Source organism: Antedon mediterranea, chromosome 11 (genome assembly GCF_964355755.1).
Source record: "Antedon mediterranea chromosome 11, ecAntMedi1.1, whole genome shotgun sequence".
NCBI classification, from domain to species: domain Eukaryota; kingdom Metazoa; phylum Echinodermata; class Crinoidea; order Comatulida; family Antedonidae; genus Antedon; species Antedon mediterranea.
This window is the reverse complement of record NC_092680.1, coordinates 20768568-20783818: the sequence shown is the minus strand read 5'-3', so window position 1 is coordinate 20783818 and position 15251 is coordinate 20768568. Positions and strand designations below refer to the sequence as shown.

At 27.5% G+C, this 15251-nt stretch overlaps 1 long non-coding RNA gene across 1 annotated transcript; it reads left to right on the top strand.

Annotated features, from left to right (window-relative positions):
• The first annotated feature begins 14655 nt into the window (after positions 1 to 14655).
• LOC140062342 (uncharacterized) lies at positions 14656 to 15048 on the top strand. Its single transcript, XR_011847473.1, has 3 exons — positions 14656 to 14700; positions 14841 to 14897; positions 15002 to 15048. It is a non-coding gene; the product is annotated as an uncharacterized lncRNA (long non-coding RNA).
• Positions 15049 to 15251: the final 203 nt, after the last annotated feature.

The window sequence follows — 15251 nt, the reverse complement described above, 5'->3', positions numbered from 1 at the left end:
TAAAATACTATTTTTCACCCTTTAACATAAGTTTTATTTACTCATCAATTCTATTTACAAAACATATTTCCACAAATTACCTTTTTTTTCAAAGCATCTATTTACGAAACATATTTTAAATTAACAATTTTTTAATAAACAATTACAAAGCATATATCTCCATTTACAATACAAGTTATATTCAAAATCATCTATTTACAAGGAAAAAATAAAAATCCACTTTTCAACAAGGTATTTTTTTTATCTTTTTCTAGTAGACTTATAATCTTTACTTATAGATACAGAATGCTTCTAACGTGTATAATTTATTGATGTAATCGTTGTCAGTTTCAAATAAAAGCTTTTTAAAAGAAAATAACTGGAAAATGTATGTATACTGCTTTAGTTATTCTGTGTATCTCTCTTTCCATAGACTTACTGTATAGTTTACAATGTATGTTTACTGCTTTAATTATTCTGTTTATCTCTTTCATAGACATACTGTATAGTTTATTTACAATGTATGTTTACTGCTTTAATTATTCTGTTTATCTCTTTCCATAGACATACTGTATAGTTTACAATGTATGTTTACTGCTTTAATTATTCTGTTTATCTCTTTCCATAGACATACTGTATAGTTTACAATGTATGTTTACTGCTTTAATTATTCTGTTTATCTCTTTCCATAGACATACTGTATAGTTTACAATGTATGTTTACTGCTTTGATTATTCTGTTTATCTCTTTCCATAGACGTACTGTATAGTTTACAATGTATGTTTACTGGTTTAATTATTCTGTTTATCTCTTTCCATAGACATACTGTATAGTTTACAATGTATGTTTACTGCTTTAATTATTCTGTTTATCTCTTTCCATAGACATACTGTATAGTTTACAATGTATGTTTACTGCTTTAATTATTCTGTTTATCTCTTTCCATAGACATACTGTATAGTTTACAATGTATGTTTACTGCTTTAATTATTCTGTTTATCTCTTTCCATAGACATTCTGTATAGTTTACAATGTATGTTTACTGCTTATATTATTCTGTTTATCTCTTTCCATAGACATACTGTACAGTTTACAATGTATGTTTACTGCTTTAATTATTCTGTTTATCTCTTTCCATAGACATACTGTATAGTTTACAATGTATGTTTACTGCTTTAATTATTCTGTTTATCTCTTTCCATAGACATACTGTATAGTTTACAATGTATGTTTACTGCTTTGATTATTCTGTTTATCTCTTTCCATAGACATACTGTATAGTTTACAATGTATGTTTACTGCTTTAATTATTCTGTTTACCTCTTTCCATAGACATACTGTACAGTTTACAATGTATGTTTACTGCTTTAATTATTCTGTTTACCTCTTTCCATAGACGTACTGTATAGTTTACAATGTATGTTAACTGCTTTAATTATTCTGTTTATCTCTTTCCATAGACGTACTGTATAGTTTACAATGTATGTTTACTGCTTTGATTATTCTGTTTATCTCTTTCCATAGACATACTGTATAGTTTACAATGTATGTTTACTGCTTATATTATTCTGTTTATCTCTTTCCATAGACATACTGTACAGTTTACAATGTATGTTTACTGCTTTAATTATTCTGTTTATCTCTTTCCATAGACATACTGTATAGTTTACAATGTATGGTTACTGCTTTAATTATTCTGTTTATCTCTTTCCATAGACATTCTGTATAGTTTACAATGTATGTTTACTGCTTTGATTATTCTGTTTATCTCTTTCCATAGACATACTGTATAGTTTACAATGTATGTTTACTGCTTTAATTATTCTGTTTATCTCTTTCCATAGACATACTGTACAGTTTACAATGTATGTTTACTGCTTTAATTATTCTGTTTATCTCTTTCCATAGACATACTGTATAGTTTACAATGTATGTTTACTGCTTTAATTATTTTGTTTATCTCTTTCCATAGACATACTGTATAGTTTACAATGTATGTTTACTGCTTTAATTATTCTGTTTATCTCTTTCCATAGACATACTGTATAGTTTACAATGTATGTTTACTGCTTTAATTATTCTGTTTATCTCTTTCCATAGACATACTGTATAGTTTACAATGTATGTTTACTGCTTTAATTATTCTGTTTATCTCTTTCCATAGACATACTGTATAGTTTACAATGTATGTTTACTGCTTTAATTATTCTGTTTATCTCTTTCCATAGACATACTGTATAGTTTACAATGTATGTTTACTGCTTTAATTATTCTGTTTATCTCTTTCATAGACATACTGTATAGTTTACAATGTATGTTTACTGCTTTAATTATTCTGTTTATCTCTTTCCATAGACATACTGTACAGTTTACAATGTATGGTTACTGCTTTAATTATTCTGTTTACCTCTTTCCATAGACATACTGTATAGTTTACAATGTATGTTTACTGCTTTAATTATTCTGTTTATCTCTTTCCATAGACATACTGTATAGTTTACAATGTATGGTTACTGCTTTAATTATTCTGTTTATCTCTTTCCATAGACATTCTGTATAGTTTACAATGTATGTTTACTGCTTTGATTATTCTGTTTATCTCTTTCCATAGACATACTGTATAGTTTACAATGTATGTTTACTGCTTTAATTATTCTGTTTATCTCTTTCCATAGACATACTGTACAGTTTACAATGTATGTTTACTGCTTTAATTATTCTGTTTATCTCTTTCCATAGACATACTGTATAGTTTACAATGTATGGTTACTGCTTTGATTATTCTGTTTATCTCTTTCCATAGACATACTGTATAGTTTACAATGTATGTTTACTGCTTTAATTATTCTGTTTATCTCTTTCCATAGACATACTGTATAGTTTACAATGTATGTTTACTGCTTTGATTATTCTGTTTATCTCTTTCCATAGACATACTGTATAGTTTACAATGTATGTTTACTGCTTTAATTATTCTGTTTACCTCTTTCCATAGACATACTGTATAGTTTACAATGTATGTTTACTGCTTTAATTATTCTGTTTACCTCTTTCCATAGACATACTGTATAGTTTACAATGTATGTTTACTGCTTTAATTATTCTGTTTATCTCTTTCCATAGACATACTGTATAGTTTACAATGTATGTTTACTGCTTTAATTATTCTGTTTACCTCTTTCCATAGACATACTGTATAGTTTACAATGTATGTTTACTGCTTTAATTATTCTGTTTATCTCTTTCCATAGACATTCTGTATAGTTTACAATGTATGTTTACTGCTTTGATTATTCTGTTTATCTCTTTCCATAGACATACTGTATAGTTTACAATGTATGTTTACTGCTTTAATTATTCTGTTTATCTCTTTCATAGACATACTGTATAGTTTACAATGTATGTTTACTGCTTTAATTATTCTGTTTATCTCTTTCCATAGACATACTGTATAGTTTACAATGTATGTTTACTGCTTTAATTATTCTGTTTATCTCTTTCCATAGACATACTGTATAGTTTACAATGTATGTTTACTGCTTTAATTATTCTGTTTATCTCTTTCCATAGACATACTGTATAGTTTACAATGTATGTTTACTGCTTTAATTATTCTGTTTATCTCTTTCCATAGACATACTGTATAGTTTGCAATGTATGTTTACTGCTTTAATTATTCTGTTTATCTCTTTCCATAGACATACTGTATAGTTTACAATGTATGTTTACTGCTTTAATTATTCTGTTTATCTCTTTCCATAGACATACTGTATAGTTTACAATGTATGTTTTGCTTTAATTATTCTGTTTATCTCTTTCCATAGACATACTGTATAGTTTACAATGTATGTTTACTGCTTTAATTATTCTGTTTACCTCTTTCCATAGACATACTGTATAGTTTACAATGTATGTTTACTGCTTTAATTATTCTGTTTATCTCTTTCCATAGACATACTGTATAGTTTACAATTTATGTTTACTGCTTTAATTATTCTGTTTACCTCTTTCCATAGACATGCTGTATATAGTTTACAATTTCAAAACGTGCGAGGCATATCTTAGCATGCTGTACTATGCAATGATAGTATCAATCAATTATTTATACTTTTATAATATATCTAAATAGATAGCCCTAACCCTCAACAGATATTAATATATGTCATCTGTATTCACCCTTTTTTATATTATCTCACCAACACTCTTCCGATGACAGTTGCAAATTAGCAACAATTAAATGACTATTCGGTGCTTGATTGGTATTTATAAGCTCTTTGATCTTTGATGTAAAATAATGTCTTGCTGCATAAATTTTGTCTTGCCTCACTGCCAATTGAACTACTAAGTTATTATCTACACAGATGTGGCTATCATGGAAGCAGGTGTGTTAGTAACACCCTTGTTTTAAAAAAATAAAATAATGACTTTTTTAAGTAGTTTATATCAGCCTCTGCTTTTACGGAATAATGTTGCCGAACTTCCGACAGCAAATAATGACTACAGTATTTATATTTGTCTGCAACCCGACGGATCGTTTCTATCATTTATGAAATATTTACAAAGTGTGTAGAGACTTGATATAAGATCTCAAAAACAGTAAATAATTTATAAATATTTATTGTTTTTGAACATTAAATGTCGTTGAAAAATGATCGAAAATACAATGTCTCTAACACAACATTTTTATATTTCCAAAACTACAGTCAAGTTAAATTGTTGGTACATTTGTTCAAATACCAGGACGTTCTTTACACTGGTGGTAATACAGACCTATTGTTTGTTAACACTATTTGAATGTACTATTGAGGCCAATTTACACAGACGAACGGTGACGGTAAGCGGAAAACTGCATACTTATCCAACGTATCTGTATCTATCCTTAGCGGAAACCCCCCCCCCCCCCCCGTCCGCTCTGCGTTGTGTGTAAATGGTCAAGGAATAACATAGATTCTATATTTTTATTACCGTTACCGCTCGTCTGTGTAAATTGGCCTTTAGGCGAAAGAATATATAGTACCTCTTTTGTACCATACTAAAGGTTACTTACAGACAGTAGTAGTTTTTGCATTGATTTGCTACTGATTCAGTAGGCCTATGACAAAAGTTATTTTTTTATGTGGTTAATCTAGCAAAAGTAATCAGTAATCCTAAACAATTAGTGTTATGGATATGAAAATTTCAGAAAAAATAATTGATTATAAACTGATGCCTAAAAAGTGCCAGAGAAGAATTATTCAGAAAATGAGAAGAAAAAATAGTTTTATCAGAAAAGATTACATAATTTACACCTTGTCTTTCCTATTTTCTTTTTAATAAGTCACTGACACGATTAATGGTAAATGAATACCCAGTATGTCTTCAACTAAGTGGTATGTTGTTTTATTTTTTACTTCAAATCAAGCAAAGATTTGATGTATACGCTAACATTAAAAAATATAGAAATGATTAAAATGTAAATTTCATTTTATACTAATCAGAATGAATGTTTGTAAATGGAGAAGTGGGATTTTTAAATTTTATTTTAAATCCACCATGAGATTCATTCTCAAATGTTATTTTGACGTGTATAATAATTGAAAAACAATGTGAAATGAGTTTACTAACCTAAATTATTATATTTTTAATGTTTTCTTTTGTGTCTATATTGTTTATTTATGGCTGTGCCTGAAAAACATCCTTGGCTGAATCAAGTGTAACCAAGCATAATTATTTAAAAGATTAATATTTAAAAAAAACAACACAGGGTACAATGGTCATATGCTACACTGAAAATAAAAATTATAAATATTATCCTGAACTGTTATTCTCATCAAATCTACGGTAATACATTAATGCATTATTTCTTGCATTTTGACAGGTACGAGTTGAAACACGCTGTGCGTAATAGGGACTTGAAAACAATTGAACAAATATGCAAGAAACATCCAGATATTTTAAAAACTACTGATGAGGTATATAAAAAGAATCATACATTATGCATAGTTTAGATTTACAGAGAACGTTTCCTTTTTACAAAACACACTTATATGAAATGACGCTATGCTATACATTTATTGGTTGTCTATTTAGCACTTATCAATTACTTATATAGCTGTTATCAATATTATTGAACTTATGATTATGATTTTGTTTATCAAGGATGGAAACACTCCACTTCATTTGTATCTGCATTATAGAAGTTGTAACTTGGAAATAGTGACATTCTTTATAAATCAAGGTTCATCATTAACATTGCAAAATAAGGTAATTTTTTCACTATACACACATTTAGGGGTCATTCTTCAGTAAGTGTCTAATTTCAGGTTTATAAAAAATCGATTTTAAAATTTGCATTTTTTAAATTTTAAAAGTTTATTCAGATAAATGAACATGTATTACATGGCAAGCGTATGTTTGGCGCAATCTTTATTATATATTTCGTATTTTATTCGTATTTATAAATACATGGTTCTATGTTACTGTCATTTCCGTCACATTTATGGAATATACAAAGATAGAAAAAATAATGGTTCAGGAATTATAAAATTATTTCCATTATTAATTCTTTGATACTATATATTATTTTTGTCTCTATTAATAAAAAAATGATTGTTTTAACATTTATAAGTATGATGTTATACGTTCAAAACCATTTACTATTCCAAAAAATAATAATTTTCAGAAAATAGTATGACTGTCACTGATGTTTTACAAAATTCTGTTGAACTAATATTACTATCCATTGACATAGTAGAAGAATATTGTTTATATTTCAATATACCACATAATTGCGTTCATTACTTAAATATTTTAGGATTTAAAAGGATAAAATATCCATGTGACGGAGATGAAACCGTGACGGATATGACGAACCTAAAAAATCTTGTGACGGAGATGACTTTAATATATGATTTGATTATGTTTATTGACCAGAGTCACATAGATATACAATGTAATAACATAATAAAGATATACAAAACAAAATGTACAACAAAAAAAGGCCCTGGCAATAACAAAAAGTCATATCCGTCACGGGCCGTCATCTCCGTCACAACGAAACATTGGGAAATGTGACGGAGCTGACCGTGACGGAGATGATGTATTTAGCATTGGACAGCCTAGGATCACATCGTAGGCATGTCTGACAGCGGAGACGGATTGCATACTTCTAGATACCGTGAATAACTTGTACTTCCAGTTGAAAAAAAAACAGAAATTATAATTATTTAATGAGTTCTATACCGTTCGGATATGACATTCAATAAAGGTACGCAGCTGTAATTTTTCTAAAACCTCGTTTTTTTAGCTTTTTTCCTCTTTTATTGAAAATGATGTGCGGCTAGTTTAATTTCAATATCTTCGTATGTTTACAACGCACAGTCAATTTTTTTTCCGCCATTCATTAAACTGTAGACGGTACATTTAAATTATGTGACGGAAATGACACAAAACTGCGGGACAAGCTTTTTCCAAACAAAAACTTTAAAGTTTGAGATTTAATGTATGTAGAGATAATCGCATGAAATCATGATTAACTAACTTTTTACAATATTTTCGATAACAAAAGTCCTGTTATCAAATATATACGGCGATCATAAAATTGAAGATGTACGATCGGGACATAAGATTTTAGGGGGTTGCCTGAAACATTTTTATAAAAATTAAGAATATCAATGTAATTATCTTTGTTTTATGTAATTAATTATATTAACAATAATGTTGATTATGATTTAAGTCAAGAATTTTTATTTTTTATTGATGAATTTTCAGTCTCTATCCCACCAAAGTATCGGGACACGATTTTAGACACTTACTGAAGAATGACCCTTAGACATACTTATTACATACTTATTTGTTTTGTTGTATTGGATTAACAAAAAAGAAATAATTTACTCATTTCAAAATGAAATTATTTTCACGACTAAGTATAACAATTCATAAGATTGTATAAATTACTATGTAAAGATACTGTAACAAAGGTAGACAATGACGTAAATTATAATGAACTTAACTGCAACAAATTTACTACAGGATTAAGTTGCAAGAGAATACACACAGTATACTTTACCATTAGTAATGAGATGTGTTTTGCTATACATTTATTGGTTGTCTATTTAGCACTTATCAATTACTTATATAGATTTTATAAATATTATTGAACTTATGATTATGATTTTGTTTATAAAGGATGGAGACACTCCACTTCATTTGTATGTGAGAAATATAAATTGTACCTTGGAAATAGTGAAAGTCCTCATACAACAGCATGGTGCATCATTGTCATTGCAAAATAAGGTAATTGTTTTATTTACAATAATACACAATTACTTTATGACAGTACATACACAAACTTACATACATTTATTACATACTTTTTTGTTGTTGTCTATTTAGCACTTATCAATTACTTATATAGCTGTTATCAATATTATTGAACTTATGATTATGATTTTGTTTATCAAGAATGGAAACACTCCACTTCATTTTTATCTGTGTTATGGAAAGTGTACCTTGGAAATAGTGAAAGTCCTCATACAACAGAATGTTGCATCATTGTCATTGCAAAATAAGGTAATTGTTTCATTTACAATAATACACAATTACTTTATGACAGTACATACACAAACTTACATAGATTTATTACATACTTTTTTTTTCTTGTATTAGATCAACAAAAAGATATGTATCAATTACTTATATAGCTGTTATCAATATTATTGAACTTATGATTATGATTTTGTTTATCAAGAATGGAAACACTCCACTTCATTTTTATCTGTGTTATGGAAAGTGTACCTTGGAAATAGTGAAAGTCCTCATACAACAGAATGTTGCATCATTTTCATTGCAAAATAAGGTAATTGTTTCATTTACAATAATACACAATTACTTTATGACAGTACATACACAAACTTACATACATTTATTACATACTTTTTTTTTCTTGTATTAGATCAACAAAAAGATATGTATAATTTATTCATTTCAAAATGCAATTATTTTCAAGACTAAGTATAACAATTCATAAGATTGCATAAATTACTATGTAAAGATACTGTAACAAAGGTAGACAATGATGTAAATTATAATGAACTTAACTGCAACAAATTTACTACAGGATTAAGTTGCAAGAGAATACACACAGTATACTTTACCATCTGTGATGAGATGTGTTTTGCTATACATTTATTGGTTGTCTATTTAGCACTTATCAATTAGTTATATAGCTGTTATCAATATTATTGAACTTATGATTATGATTTTATTCATCAAGGATGGAAACACTCCAATTCAATTGTATGTGACAAATATAAATTGTACCTTGGAAATAGTGAAAGTCCTCATACAACAGCATGGGGCATCATTGTCATTGCAAAATAAGGTAATTGTTTTATTTACAATAATACACAATTACTTTATGACAGTACATACACAAACTTACATACATTTATTACATACTTTTTTTTTTGTGTCTATTTAGCACTTATCAATTACTTATATAGCTGTTATCAATATTATTGAACTTATGATTATGATTTTTTTTATCAAGAATGGAAACACTCCACTTCATTTTTATCTGTGTTATGGAAAGTGTACCTTGGAAATAGTGAAAGTCTTCATACAACAGCATGGTGCATCATTGTCATTGCAAAATAAGGTAATTGTTTCATTTACAATAATACACAATTACTTTATGACAGTACATACACAAACTTACATACATTTATTACAATTATAATGAATTTAAACTGCAACAAATTTACTATAGGATTAAGTTGCAAGAGAATACACACAGTATACTTTACCATTTGTGATGAGATGTGTTTTGCTATACATTTATTGGTTGTCTATTTAGCATTTATCAATTACTTATATAGATTTTATCAATATTATTGAACTTATGATTATGATTTTGTTTATCAAGGATGGAAACACTCCACTTCATTTGTATGTGGGAAATATAAATTTTACCTTGGAAATAGTGAAAGTCCTCATACAACAGCATGGTGCATCATTGTCATTGCAAAATAAGGTAATTGTTTTATTTACAATAATACACAATTACTTTATGACAGTACATACACACATTTACACATACTTATTACATACTTATTTGTTTTCTTGTATTGGATTAACAAAAAAGAAAAAATTTACTAATTTCAAAATGAAATTATTTTCAAGACTAAGTATAACAATTCATAAGATTGCATAAATTACTATGTAAAGATACTGTAACAAATGTAGACAATGATGTAAATTATAATGAACTTAACTGCAACAAATTTACTACAGGATTAAGTTGCAAGAGAATACACACAGTATACTTTACCATTTGTGATGAGATGTGTTTTGCTATAAATTTATAGGTTGTCTATTTAGCACTTATCAATTACTTATAATAGATTTTATAAATATTATTGAACTTATGATTATGATTTTGTTTATCAAGAATGGAAACACTCTACTTCATGTTTATCTGTGTTATGGAAAGTGTACCTTGGAAATAGTGACATTCTTTATAAATCAAGGTTCATCATTAACATTGCAAAATGAGGTAATTTTTTCACTAATAAACACTTAATGTATGACAGTACATACACAAATTTACACATACTTATTACATACTTTTTTTTTTCTTTTTTATTGTAGTGGATCAACAAAAAGGAATTAATTATTATTATTGAACTTATGATTATGATTTTGTTTATCAAGGATGGAAACACTCCACTTCATTTGTATGTGGGAAATATATATTGTACCTTGAAAATAGTGAAATTCCGCATCAAACTTACACATACTTATTTACATACTTACTTGTTTTGTTGTATTGGATTAACAAAAAAGAAATAATTTACTCATTTCAAAATGAAATTATTTTCAAGACTAGGTGTAACAATTCATAAGATTGCATAAATTACTATGTAAAGATACTGTAGGGTAGACAATGATGTAAATTATAATGAATTTACACTGCAACAAATTTACTACAGGATTAAGTTGCAAGAGAATACACACAGTATACTTTACCATTTTTGATGAGATGTTTTTTGCTATACATTTATTGGTTGTCTATTTAGCACTTATCAATTACTTATATAGCTGTTATTAATATTATTGAACTTATGATTATGATTTTGTTCATCAAGGATGGAAATACTCCACTTCATTTGTATGTGAGTAATAGATATATACCTACATCAGAAATAGTGACATGCCTCGTACAGGATGGTGAATCACTAACATTGCAAAATAAGGTAATTTTTTTTTTCACAATTATACATTTACTGTATGACAGTACTTACACAATCTTAAACATACTTACTTGTTTTCTTGTATTGGCTCAACAAAAAAGAAATAAGTTACTCATTTCAAAATGAAATTATTTTCAAGACTAGGTATAACAATTCATAAGATTGCATAAATTACTATGTAAAGATACTGTAACAAAGGTAGACAATGACGTAAATTATAATGAACCAACTGCAACAAATTTACTACAGGATTAAGTTGCAAGAGAATACACACAGTATACTTTACCATCTGTGATGAGATGTGTTTTGCTATACATTTATTGGTTGTCTATTTGGCACTTATCAATTACTTATATAGCTGTTATCAATATTGTTGAACTTATGATTATGATTTTGTTCATCAAGGATGGAAATACTCCACTTCATTTGTATGTGAGTAATAGATATATACCTGCATCAGAAATAGTGACATGCCTCGTACAGGATGGTGAATCACTAACATTGCAAAATAAGGTAATTTTTTTTTCACAATTATACATTTACTGTATGACAGTACTTACACAATCTTAAACATACTTATTTGTTTTCTTGTATTGGCTCAACAAAAAAAGAAATAAGTTACTCATTTCAAAATGAAATTATTTTCAAGACTAGGTATAACAATTCATAAGATTGCATAAATTACTATGTAAAGATACTGTAACAAAGGTAGACAATGACGTAAATTATAATGAACCAACTGCAACAAATTTACTACAGGATTAAGTTGCAAGAGAATACACACAGTATACTTTACCATCTGTGATGAGATGTGTTTTGCTATACATTTATTGGTTGTCTATTTAGCACTTATCAATTACTTATATAGCTGTTATCAATATTGTTGAACTTATGATTATGATTTTGTTTATCAAGGATGGAAACACTCCACTTCATTTGTATGTGGGAAATATATATTGTACCTTGGAAATAGTGAAATTCCTCATACAACAGCATGGTGCATCATTGTCATTGCAAAATAAGGTAATTGTTTTATTTACAATAATACACAATTACTGTGTGACAGTACATACACGAACTTCAACATACTTATTACATACTTGTTTGGGTTTTTTTTGTAGTGGATCAACAAAAAAGAAGTAATTTTACTAATTTCAAATTGAAATTATTTTCAAGACTAGGTATAACATTTCATAAGGTTACAAAGATAATTCTTACTATAAAATATGGTTACAGTAACTGTAGCCATATTTTCTCTCACTCATGATAACGATAATCAATTAATCACTTCCTGCACGTGTCTTGTTTATCATTAAAAATACTGTAATTAGGATTATTTACTGTATTGAGAATGGTATAATATCATAATATGAATAATATATAGTATATATTGTAAACCTAACACAACAGAGTAAAATGTATTATTATTATTAATGTGTCAGAAAAATATTTTATCTAGTTTTTTTTAAAACTTCATGATTATTATAGTTATATAAAGATTTTTTCAGTTCTACTTTTAGTCTTTAACTATTTGTAATACAATAACAACAAACTAGCAAATAACATAATTTACATCATGAAATATATAAAAATGTATTGATTACGGTAGTTCACTAAAAAGCAGTTTGCCCTTTGATCATCGCATTGCCTTTATAGACTTCTTACTATAATATGGGTTCTATCCGATTTATCTCCGATTTCCTTTCCAATAGAAAAGAAATAAATTTACACACACCATTATATGCAACTTTGTAGTGTGAAGAGATATGGATATTTTGGGTGTACCACAAATAGATTTGGAAAGGGTCCCTACCATACCTTACCAATATGTTTTTATTGTTTAACAAAGATACCAATATATTAAAAAGTGACAATATCCGTTTTAAAATTATTATTATTCATTTGATGTCGTTGAATTGTTAAATTTAAAAATTAATTAATTAATAATAAATAAATACAATAAAGGAGTTTGCTATTTAATCTGACTTTGAGAGTGCATGAAATCACCATTGTTTTAATGGTAGGGTCTATCAAGTAGTAGTGTCTGTATATGAAGCATACTAGCATGTGTGTCTCTTTCACATTTATAGATATCATAGTCTACTATTGATAATGGTTTTTATTTGATAATGGTGTCTGGATAGTACCGCTCAGTAGCAAATATTATCAATTCATATTATTTGTTAATACTAACTAAAACATTAATTTGTTTATAGGAAGGAAATACACCAATGACTGTTTTAGAAAATAATAGATACATATACCCAGATGAAAGAAAGAAGATTTTAAAATTTGACTTTGACAGTAAGTGATGCCTTACTTTGTTATTTTTAACTTGTAGGAGGTTATTTATGAACAATAACAATATTTGAAATTGTTTAAAATTTTGATATTTTTATATTACATTTATTAATTCCAGCAGTATATTCCAATGGTAAATATGCTAGTTCACTTTGACCAAAATTTGGATCGAAAAAAATATTGATTTACAGTAGCCTACTTGAAAGCCAAAAATAGTCATAATTGTCGGTCAAACATTATTTTGCCTGTTATGTGAAATTATTATTATTTTTGTTCTTTTTATCTCCACGAATTTGAATAACTTTATTATAACTGGATAATGGCTTATTCAAAGTCTTCATTTTTCATGTTTTGGGGGGAACAATACATCTTTGACAAAAATTAAATTATTTATCAATGTCTATTTAGATGTTAATATTATTAGCTTGTAAGAGGGTATGTATGAAAACAAATAAAAAATGAATTTGAAATTTGACATTTTGAAAGTGTTATAATAATATTTTTTTATTAGAAATATTAGTTCCAGCAGAGATATATTCCAAGGGTAAATATGCTATTAAAATATACAAATATGAGCTTCAAAATGGTGAAATTGCAGTTGTGAATTCAAGATGTATGTTTCTTGGGAAAGAAGGTGCTGGCAAGACTAGTTGTGTAAAGGCTATGCTTGGTGAAAGGTAATAGATAACCAGGGAATACTAAAATTATTGTCACTCTTCCCTGAAAAAATCGATAAGTATTTGTTGTAGTAATGTATCAATAGTACTTTGAAAAGAAAGCCTGTTTGCTTATTCAAAAACATTATTCCCTGTTGAATTGAATTGAATTTTCAGACAGAATTATTGAAAACTTAGAAACTGTAAAATCCTGTTTAATATTAGTATTTTTGTATTTTAAACATTATTATTAGATGATTTTTTGTATTAACTTTTTACTCAAGTGCATAGTTGTATAAAAGTAAACCTATGCTAGCTAGGATTGCCTTTTTAATTTTTTTATAATTTCTGTTTTTCAGTAAATAATATATGTTTCAGTCTTGAATATTCTTTAATTATGTTTAACTTTACTATACATTGTTATATTAGCTTCAATTCCAGAGAGCCATCAACCGATGGTATCGTAACAACTACAGTGTTTCAAGCAACAAAGAAGGATTGTAGAGAGTGGAAAAAAGTGAAAGATGTAGATGGTGAGTTACATCAAACAAACTAACAAAGCATTGTTCAGAATGATAGAACAATGTTAGAATGTATTTAAACATGTATTTCATTTTTAAATATTGTTGATCTATAAATATACATGTTTCATTTTTCTTGCTTTGTATTAAAGGTGTTGAACTATCCAAGCAAATTCGTGCAAATGCATTAGAAAAGGAATTAGATGAAGGTAAGCACATACTAAAACATTAGAATGTTATTATTTTTTATATATGCAGATTTAGGTTGATCAAGCAATATTACCATAGTGATTTTTTTTATTGTGTTTAAAAGGCAATGGCACAATCTGGGCTAAAGTTGTGAATATTGCATGGAAAGGTTTTACAAAGGCAACAGGAAAAGTAGATGTGAGTGACATAACTACTATATGGGACTACGCTGGTCAACTAGACTACTACATAACACACAGGGTATGTTTATTTTTATTTTGGGATAATTTGTGTTGTAAAATCATATTTAAAACTAGATGTGCATCTTTTGCTTCTTTCTTATGCGTATAGTTAAATAAAGTGTATCATTTGCT